This window comes from Dromiciops gliroides, chromosome 4 (genome assembly GCF_019393635.1).
Source record: "Dromiciops gliroides isolate mDroGli1 chromosome 4, mDroGli1.pri, whole genome shotgun sequence".
Classification (NCBI taxonomy): Eukaryota; Metazoa; Chordata; class Mammalia; order Microbiotheria; family Microbiotheriidae; genus Dromiciops; species Dromiciops gliroides.
The window spans coordinates 287,749,610-287,760,725 of record NC_057864.1 but is presented as its reverse complement, the minus strand read 5'-3'; the positions used below and the strand labels follow the sequence as shown (position 1 = coordinate 287,760,725).

Genomic DNA, 11,116 nt, shown 5'->3' with positions numbered 1-11,116 from the left:
TCCTCCTCCTCCTCCTCCTCCTCCTTCTCCTCCTCCTCCTTTTTCTCTTCTTCCTCCTTCTCCTCTTTCTCCTTGTGTCTCTATCTCCTTCTCCGTCTCTTTCTCTCTTTTTTCCCTACACCTTTATCTCATATATTCATATTCATGTAGACATTTTGAGACTAGCTGCTATGTTACTATAGGCAAGTGACTTAAACTCTTAGTGTTATGGGCACATAAGTTTTTAAGTTGCAGGGAAGCTGCTGACCTTGATTATAGACTTTCCTCATCTGGAGTTTGTTATACCAGTGAAATCAAAGAGAGAATAATTATCCCTACCCTATAAGGAATAAAGAATTTCAAGTGATAACTTACTTTTTTCTTCAACATATTCTCTATATCATCACCCTCCAAAGTTAATACCCTTCTAAATGATAGTAAAAAACTGGAAGGTAAGACTTCCTTTTTTCTTTTCTTTTCTTTTCTTTTCTTTTCTTTTCTTTTCTTTTCTTTGTGTGTGTGTGTGTGTGTGTGTGTGTGTGTGGCAATGGGGGTTAAGTGACTTGCTCAAGGTCACACAGCTAGTAAGTGTCAAGTGTCTGAGGCCGGATTTGAACTCAGGTACTCCTGAATCCAGGGCTAGTGCTTTATCTACTGTGCCACCTAGCTGCCCCAGATTTCATTTTTTCTATCAGTATACTTGTTTTCAGGCATTTTATTCTAGATATTCTAGATAGCCTTCAAGAAGTAAAGTATAGAATATTTGGACCTAGAAATTAAAAGTCTTTCCTCCCTGAATTTTATAATAGTCTAATATACAGTGACCAAAGAGTGAACTTGTAATTGTGATAAATCAGCAGTTCATATATAACAGAAAGCACAATTATTTGCTATTGTGTCATTAATAGACTATCATAAAGGACTGATGTCTATATTCCGCTATTTTTATTTAATACCTACAGATTTTAATTCTCCACCTTACTTCCAAATGTCTACTATTCTATTTTACTGGGTCATCCATTCTTTTGCCTTCTTCATTGTAGAATGCTTCTGGAAAAAAAAAAGTCCTAGACACCTGGATCAGGCCCACTATGAGGTTAGACTCTAGCTACAACTTGGCCCTAACCACTGCATGGCAATCCTACTCTGGCTTATTCTGTAAAGAAACTGTTTCAGATCTTCTTAGTCCTTAAAATCCCAACTGTTCCTTCCACTAACCCCCCACAACCCCAATTGCAGAGGGCTTCTCTCACTGAAATCAATACCATCTAGACTGAATTATTTTTATATAATAATATTCCTCCTTTTTCTGAAACTAACCTCTGATTCCGAACCTTCACATTTTTATAATAGATACTAATATTTTCTAAAGCTCACCTCTACACCTTCATCTAAGAAATCTTCCTTTACTGCCTTACATAGGACCTTGTCCACACATTTAGCCATTCCCTCTCTAGGATCTTCAGTATTTCTCTTCATCAAGTTTCAATTTCTCCTGAAGCATTTTTTTCATTTGCAACTCAAAAGGGGAACTCCTTGTTGTTCTCTTCCAATGACCACATTACTTTTCATTTTTTTTTACTATCAAACTCCTTGAATTAATAGTGTACACCTCATTATCTTCATTACCGTCACCTTCCAAGTATCATATATTTTTGCCAAACCAACCCCACCACTATGAAAATGTAACTGACACCCAAAGTAAAATTTAAATTTCATGAATCAAAAAGAAAGTTGCATCTGCACAGTGAATTAAGAGATTAATTTGTTAATGATTTAGACTTATTAAAAGAATCTGAGATGGGGGGGCAGTGCCAAGATGGTAGAGAGAAGCCAGGAGGTTGCCTGAGTATTCCTGAGTCCTGAGTTTCCCTCAAAAACAACATTAAATCACACCTCTAAAGAAATTCTGGAACTGCAGAAGCTACAAAAAGACAGAGACACAATTGTCCAACTTGAGATAATTTAAAAGACTTCAGGAGAGGTCTGTCTCACTTGCATGAAAGGCAAGGGAAGAGCAGCTCAGCAGAGCATGGAAGGGGGCTGTGGAAGTCAGCCAGGGGCTTCTGGCTATAGCACAAATCATGAGCTGAGTCCCCTTGGTCCTAGGTCAAAAGGCTGGTGGCACAGCAAGCCATTTGTGAGATCTGCTAGCCCTGGCTGAGAGGAAAAACTGCCAATTAGAAAACCACCCACAGGACAGGAGTAACTTGGCCATGCCATCCCAGCACAGGGAGCAAGCCCAAGGTGGTAAGGCATCCAAAAGCCACAGAGGACTCAGAGCAGAAAGCCAGTAACCAGGACTGTATCCCCCAGCACAAAAGCTTGTAACAGTGGTCCCTGTTCCCCAGGAACAGATCTCAACTTTATGAGTTTCAAAATAGCCAGAAATTTAAGTAAGAAACAGAAAAGGACCCTTACCATTGACAGCTTCTATGGGAACAGGGAAGACCAAAACAAAATAAAACCAAACCCCTCATTTTGACAATACTGTCAAAATGCGTATATATGAAACCCCAAGAGAGAAGATGAATTGGTCTCAAGACCAGAAAGCTTTCTTGGAAGAGCTCAAAAAGAATTTTTAAAATAAATTGAGAGAGGTAGAAGAAAAAATGGTAAAAGAAATGAGAGAAATGAGATTTACAAAAGAAAAATGATGAAAAAAGAGTCAATAGCTTGGAAAAGGAAGCACAAAAATAGACTTAAGAAAACAATTTCTTAAAAAATACAATTGGCCAAATGTGAAAAAAAGTGACCAAATGGTAAAGGAGGTGCAAAAGCTTCCTGAAGAAAATGATGCCATAAAAATTAAAATTGGGCAGATGGAAGCTAATGACTCCATGAGACACCAAGAATTCATCAAGCAGAATCAAAAGATGGAAAAATAGAAGAAAATATGAAATATCTCATTGGAAAAACAACTGGACTATAAAATATATCCTGGAGAGATAACCTAAGTATTATTGGACTACCTGAAAGTCATTATTAAAAAAGAATGTAGCCCCAATATTCCAGGAAATTATCAAGGAGAACTTCCCTGATATTGTAGAATCATAGGATAAAATTGGTATTGAAAGAATCCACTGATGATCTCCTGAAAGAGACCCCAAAAGGAAAACGCCAACGAATATTGTAGGGAAATTCCAGAATTATCCGGTGAAGGACAAAATACTGCAAATAGCCAGAAAGAAACAATTTAAATATCATGGAGCCACACTGAGTAAAGGTAAAAGGTTGGAGCAGAATATATTGTACTTCAGCTGAAGTAAAAAAAAAAAAGCAGGGGTAGGAATTCTTGTCTTAGACAAAGAAAAAGCAAAAATAAATCTAAGTAAAAGATGAGGACAAAAACAACATCTTGCTGAAACATACCACAGATAATGAAGTAATATCATTACTAAACATATATTCACCAAGTGGTAAAGCATCCAAATTCTTAGAGGAGAAGTTAAATGGTACAAGAGGAAATAGACAGCAAAACCATACTATTGGAGAATCTTAAAATTCACCTCTCAGAACTAGATAAATATAACCACAAAATAAATAATAAAGAAGTTAAGAGGTGAATAGAATGTTAGAAAAGTTAGCTATGATAGGCATCTGGAGAAAAGAACAGGCAGATATCAGCAAAGCCTGGAAAGACTTAAGTGGACTGATGCTGAGTGAAGTGAGCAGAACCAGGAGAACATATGCAGTAAAAGCATCATTGTGTGATGATCAACTGTGATAGACTTAGCTCTTCTCAGAAATACAGTAATCCAAGACAATTCCAAAGAATTCATGGTGGAAAATGTTCTCCACATCCAGAAATAAGAACAGTGGATTTTGAATGCAATATGAATCATGCTGTTTCTACTTTTGTTTTTGTTTTTTATTTTTTGTGTTTTTTTCTCTTTTGTTCTGATTTTTCTTTCACAACATGACATGCAGAAATATGTTTAATGTGATTGCACATATATAACCTATATCAGATTGCTTTCTGTCTCAGGGAGGGGGGAGGGAAGGGAGGGAGGGAGAAAAATTGGGAACTAAATATCTTATGAAAAAAATGTTGAAAACTATCTTTACATGAAACTGGAAGATATTAAAATACATTTATGATTAAAAAAGAACAAACAAGAATTTGAATGATAGAGATGTTTTATTAAATAGCAATAAACTTGCATCCAATATCATTTTAGGAGGTATGGAGTGAGTAAGGAACAGAAATATAATTTCATTGGCATAAGATGCTCCTGATCAGAACTTTCCTCTCCCAATGCAGATTAGCCACCTTTCTAAAATCTATAGTCTTAGAGGTTTTCAAGAAAGTGAGAACTTAAATGATTCATCCAGGGTCATATAAGTGTTTGGTAGAAGTAGATATCAAACCCAGGTCTTCTTTGGCTCTTTGGTCAACTCTCTATCCACTACAACATACTATCTCCCATCCAAAGTCATGTGATATAAATTTTCAATATACTTTTATTTTAAACTTCAAATAATGAAAATATGGCAATAGAAAGTTAATTTTGGAACTAAATAAGTTCATTCATTTTTTTTTCCAATTCACTCAAACTGATTAGTACTCTTACTTGTCTTTTAAGTAAACATCATACATGGGTGCTTTCAAAAAGATATTAATGTACCATAATAAGGACCTGGGAGGGGCATAACAATGATTTATGAGAGTTTTATTACCCCCTGTCTTCTAGTAATGACGCATTAACCCTGCTATTTTGAGGATGATCAAACAATTAGCAAAGTATACTTAATTTATGATATCCACATATGAGTAGAGTACAATTGAAGAGTAGAATTTATTAAATTTACTAATTTACTAAAAATATTCTTCATGTTGACAGGGAATTTACTAACCTACAGAAAAAGGTTTGTTGTTTTGTTTTTTTGGTTTTGTTTTAAAGAACAATGTTACAAAAAAATCTAGCTAGTTGGCATAGTGGATAGAGACCATGTATAGAGTCAGTAAAATAAGTGTTCAAATCAGACACTTCCTGGCTGTCTAACCCTGGTTAAATAATTTAGACATGCTTTACCTCTGTTTCCTCAACTGTAAAAAGAAATTAAAAGGATAAGAAAAACATCTACCTTGTAAAATTGTAAGGATCAAATGAAATAAAAAAAAATGCTTATCACAATGACTGACACATAGTAGGTATTATATAAATGCCTATTCCTTCTCTTCCTCTCCCTACTTATTCTTCATAAAAAGGAAAAGTTACTTTTATGCACAGCTTTCTTTCTTTTTTTTTTTTTTTTTTGGTGAGGCAATTGGGGTTAAGTGACTTGCCCAGGGTCACACAGCTAGTAAGTGTTAAGTGTCTGAGGCCGGATTTGAACTCAGATCCTCCTGACTTCAGGGCTGGTGCTCTATCCACTGTGCCACCTAGCTGCCCCTATGCACAGCTTTCAAAAATAGTTACAAAAATCATACATATTGCCTTTTTAAGGCTTTAGGGAAAAAAAAGCATTTTGCAGTGGAAAAAAAGTTCATAAATTCAAGTCTGAATATTTAGATTTAAATGTTGACTTTGCTGTTTATCATCTGAATGAACTTGGGCAAGTCACAACTTATCTGTCAGTTCCCTTATACATAAAATGAATATGGAGGCCATCAATCTTTTTTTTTTTTTAATGAAATGTTTATTTAACAGGTCAACCTTGCCCCCACCCACCCCAAATTGGAGTTTCTTCTTGTTTCCATACTCTGTGTGGGTAATTATAAAAACAGCTGCTGACAAAGTTGAACAGAACCAATTATTTCAAGAGAGTATGTCTAACAGCAACTTTAGCTTTTTTTCCTTTCTAAAGGCAAAATATAAATATATAAATATGTGCTCTACAGATTACAGATGGTTTAGACACACTAAATAAGTTCAAGTGAGATATGACAATAGGCACAACTAGGAAACACAAAGTTGAGTTGAGCTGCGTATGGGCCTCTCATTGCCTCATCTTCTGGTCACTGGTTGAATCTTGAGGGAGAAACTTGCCTAATGCCATGGAAAGAGACAGGAAGCTCTACAGTGGCACATTGGAAGGGTTTTGTACAGGAACAAGCAGGCTGCAAAGTGACATCCATTAGACATTACTCATGCTGGTCACCCCATGTAAGACTGCCTTCCAAAAGTTCTAGACTGGCACCATCCAGAGTGCTAACATGGTTGACTTTTTCTTCATTTTTCCATTTGACACAGAAAGTTGAAGTATCCCCACCACTTAAAATGGTGAAACAGCCCCTCTTCGTGGCCTCCTCCACATTGTTCATTAGCTCTTTGGTTCCTGAGCAAAGGCTTCCCAGTCAAAAACTCCAAAATGTCTATTCCATACAATCTTTGTTTTTTTTGTTTTTGTTTTGTTTTTGGTGAGGCAATTGGGGTTAAGTGACTTGCCTAGGGTCACACAGCTAGTAAGTGTTAAGTGTCTGGGGTTGAATTTGAACTCAGGTCCTCCTGACTCCAGGGCTGGTGCTCTATCCACTGCGCCACCTAGCAGCCCCTATTCCATACAATCTGTTTGGCCTGGACTAAAGATTTCTCATATTTCTTACTGCTCTCAGGGTCACAGTCCAAACCCATTCATCCAGCTGGGATGCCAGAGGCCAATGTGGCTTGGCCATTCTTGGCATTCTCACCAAACTTGTCAACTGTGACTAAGTCAAGAGGCAAAGTGGTCTTGACACTATTTTTCTCAGCTTTGACCATCAGAACTTTGACAACCTTTCCCCCCTCTTCATCAAAAAGAGAAGTTCCTAGCTATGTGACACTGGGCAAGTTACTTAATGTTCATTGCCCCAACAACAACAAAAAAAAGAGTGAACTTCCAAGTTGTGGTATGTAAATATAATGGAATACTATTGTGCTATAAGAAATGATGAGTAGGCAGATTTCAGAAATATTTGGAAATACTTAAGTGGAATGATACTGAGTGAAGTGAGTAGAACCAGGAGAACATTGTGCACAGTAACTCCAACATTGTGTTATGATCAGCAGTAATAGAGTTAGCTCTTCTCAGCAATACAATGATCCAAGACAATTCCAAAGGACTTAGGATGGAAAATGTTCTCCAAATCCAGAAAAAAAAAACAACTGTGGAATTTGAATGCAGATTGAACCATATTATTTTAACTTTTGTTGTTGTTGTTGTTTTCTTTTTTGAGATTTTTCCTTTTTTCTGATTCCTCTTCCAACATGACTAATGTGGAAATATGTTTAATGTGATTGAACATATATAACCTATATCAGATTGCTTGCCATCTTAGGGAGGGGAAAGGGAAAAGAGGGTTTGAGTAAAATTTGGAATATTGAAAACTAACTTTTCATGTAACTGGAGAAAAAATACTATTAAGATTAAAAAAAATAAAACAGAACTTCCAGTCTCCATGTTGTTTATCACCTTGATGAAGGTGAATCCCATCCCACCACCAATAATCCTCTCATTGATTTTATCTAGCATATTGTTGATCAACTGAATCTTGTCAGCAACTTTAACTCCACCCAAGATGTCCAGGAAGGATTTCTCTGGCCTCTCCAGGGCCTTGGCAAAGTAAGTGAGCATTTTTTTTTTATGAGGAAACCACATGCCTTCTAAGGTCAATTCACTCTCACCATGGAACTGTGGGCACAATGAGTGGTGTCAAAAGCATCATTGACAGACATCTCCCAGATTGGAGAGGGATGCTTGCAAAACTTCTACTTTGGTTGGCTTCATTTGATATAATTCCCAGAAGCATCTTTGCCTTTCTCTTCTTCTACATCGAAGTGGAGATTCTCCAGAAAAATAATAGAACTTTTAAGTGGGTTAGCACAAGCTTTCTCAACATCTGGACCCACATAGACCTTCAGGAACAGAACATCTTTACCCAGCAAGGATTTGTTTTCTGTATCCATGGGCTCCAAGGAACATTTGTCAGACATGGAGATAACATCTGGTTGACCTAAGTGGCTCATCAGAACAATGGACTTGGCTCCATTATCTAAGGAATAATTAATGCTAGGAACTGAAGCCTTGGCTCTCTGGTTGTTGTTTATCTCTTTGTTCTTCATAAAACAAAAATCTATCCTCATAATGATCCTTTTCCCCTTCAGGTCCACTTTGTCCAAGGTCAGGTTGCTGGAAATAGACATGTTGGCAGTGAGGCTTTAGTGGCTATGGCTGTGGTTAGAGCTCAGACTGCCTGAGCTAGGGACTGCTCTGCACAGTGGGGTCAGTGCCTACTGCAGCTGTCAATCTTTATTGTCTTTTTAAGTTGTAAATTTTATAATCCTATGATAGTTCTTATACTTATCTCTGCTGTAAATATAACGATGCCGAATGCCAATGTATCATTAGGCTAGTAGAAAAAGGTTCAGGTATTTACCAGAAGTCCATTCTAAATCAGGACAGTGGTGTCATGGAGAATAGAGGATTAGGATGTCATTAAAAGGAAAATAAATTGTGGCACAGTCTGTTATTCTGTTAACTAACTACATGACTGATGCAGTTTCTTCATTATAACCTTGTTCCTGGTTGTTTTATATTGACTTGGCATCAGTGAATAATGAATGACACTGTTTTATGTGCTCATTGGAACATTTTGGTCAGATGATTATATGTGAAACATCCTTTTGCTCCAGTGACCATCAGGGACCCAAAAATAAGCATTTTATCACTAAAATCTTAATGTTACAATTAGTCATATCAATTATTTTTTCATGGTTGATTGTCATGTGCCTTCATTGTATAGAGGGCCTAATTTCCACCTTAAATTTAAGTATTTATCATGGTTATATAGGGCAGCTAGGTGGTGCAGTGGATAGAGCACTTAGTTTGGAATCAGGAAGAATAATCTTCATGGATTCAAATCCAGCCTCAGACACCGGTTAACTGTGACCCTGGCCAAGCCAATTGACCCTGTTTCTCTCAGTTCCTTTTCTATAAAATCAGCTGGAGAAAGAAATGGTAAACTATTACAGTACCCTTGCCAAGAAAACTCCAAGTGGACTCACAAATACTCAGAGATGACTGAATAATTTTCATGAATGAAAATTGTTATAGAACTGATTTTACTAAATAATTATGAGGTACTAGTACCATTGAAGGTATTTCAAAACTTGGGGAGCAATGAAGTCACATTGGAATATCAAATATCTATCTTAATTTGTGATACACACATTGTTAAGTAGCACAAATATATTCATGAGAAAGTTCCAGCATGACTTATAGAAACTTCAATTGTTTTACAAATGTCATTTGTTTGCTGAAAATTTTAGTGGCCAAACATTTTTCTTGCTATCATACAAATTGTCTATCACTTGTCTTTTAAATTATTTTTTGATAATATAGTTTCAATGGTAGGATTCTGGAATGGTCCCTTCCTGGAAAGAAAAAGAATGAGTCTACAGAGTGACCCAGGAAACTTTCAAAGCTAATTACCTGAACTGAAAAAGTGTGATTAGGCTGAGAACATGTATGCTATTCTTGACTAAGTTCTGAAGATGAATGTGGTTCATATCCATGTTCCCTGCCATCTATGTTTCTGGTGAATGACTTCTACCCATTGATGTTGAGGGAAGCAGTAGTCTATTATGTAAGGATGGAGCACGTTGTGCATGGGACAATATCATATATATTGATATGTGGTTAAATTAAGTGTCAGTATATGTCAAAGGAAGAGCTTACTGACTCTAAGGCCAACTTTACAACAAATTCTCCATGCTATCTCTTAGGCATGGTTTATTTTTAATTAGCCATATTGACTCTGTGTTCACCTCCTTTCTTACTGTTTACAAAATATTATTTAAACTATTCAAAATCTAACTAGGAATCTATATCCAGCCTACATGTCCTAATGATTTTAAATGACTATCTTCCTCTCTTTGAGAAATGGGATTTTATCAATCTCTAATGAGGTGCCATTTCATCCATTTGCAAAAGTTCTTCAGAGAACACTGGCAGAAGTTCAACAATCACATTGGTTCTTTCAGTAACCAAGAATGTACATTGATTGTGCGAGAACCTTGAAATTATTGTAGCTTAGGTGCACAATTTTTCCCTTTTTAAATGTCGATCTTTTTTAATTTGACATCATAGTGGTTTAAGAATATACCTTCAACTCAGTTCCATAAGCTGTTCTACGTAACCAATAAAAGCCCTTAGATATAATCAACCAAGACAGTGATTGTTACTTGGAGTGTAAAAAAACTCTACATTAATAGTGCTCCTGCCATGACCCCCCCTCTCATTTCTACCAAAAAGCTGGAGGTGCATTTTCTTCTTATAAACTTGGGAGCTGACTGGCCAATAAATGCCCTAGCAGGTAGTTTTCTTTTAGTGTTATTTTGTTTTATATTATTTGCATGTATTGCTGTCTCTGTGTATATTGTTCTCCTGATTCTGTTTATTTCATTTAGTATTGCTTCCCAAACATATTCCAAACTTCTCTGAGTTTCTCAATTTCATCTTCTAATATTTTACATTAATATTTTATTACATTTATATGACACAATTTGTTCAGCAATTCTATAATTGAAGAGTCGCAATTTTGTTTTCAATTCTTGCTGAAAATGTCTATAGTTTGATATATGATTGTTGAATTATGTTAGGGGCTCATATCAACTTAATTAGAAAATTACCCTGCTTAGTTTTCTTTTTCTAGAGATTAACTATGTTAATTTATTTTGTCTAAAGTTGAACCATTCTTGCATAGGTAATATAAATTTAAACTGGTCATGGTGAATATGTGTTTGATTATATTGAAATAGTCTTTTTTTTTAGGATTTTGCTGACAAATTTTGCCTTCATATTAGTTTATAGGTTTATATTAGTTTATGCTTTAAATTACCAGGACCATGTTTACATCAAATATCATTTACTGTGCTGCTTACCTACTGAGAATAATTTCTATAGAGTGAGCGTGTCAACTTCTCTTTAAGTATACAACTAAGTAGCAAAGTGGATAGGACACAGGAACTTGTTTGAGGGAGATTTGAATTCATATTCAGCCTCTGATACTTATTAGTTGCAAGACCCTGGTCAAGCCACTTATTCTCTGTTTACTTCAGTTTTCTCATTGGCAAAATGAGGGCATAAATAGGACTTACCTCCGAGAGCTGTTGTGAGGAACAAATGGGATAATAATTTTAAAGTCTTTTTGTAC

General features: G+C 36.0%; 1 pseudogene; it reads right to left on the bottom strand.

Annotated features, from left to right (window-relative positions):
• Positions 1–6,060: 6,060 nt before the first annotated feature.
• On the bottom strand, positions 6,061–8,105 carry LOC122725411 (annotated as a pseudogene).
• Between the last annotated feature and the right edge of the window lie 3,011 nt (positions 8,106–11,116).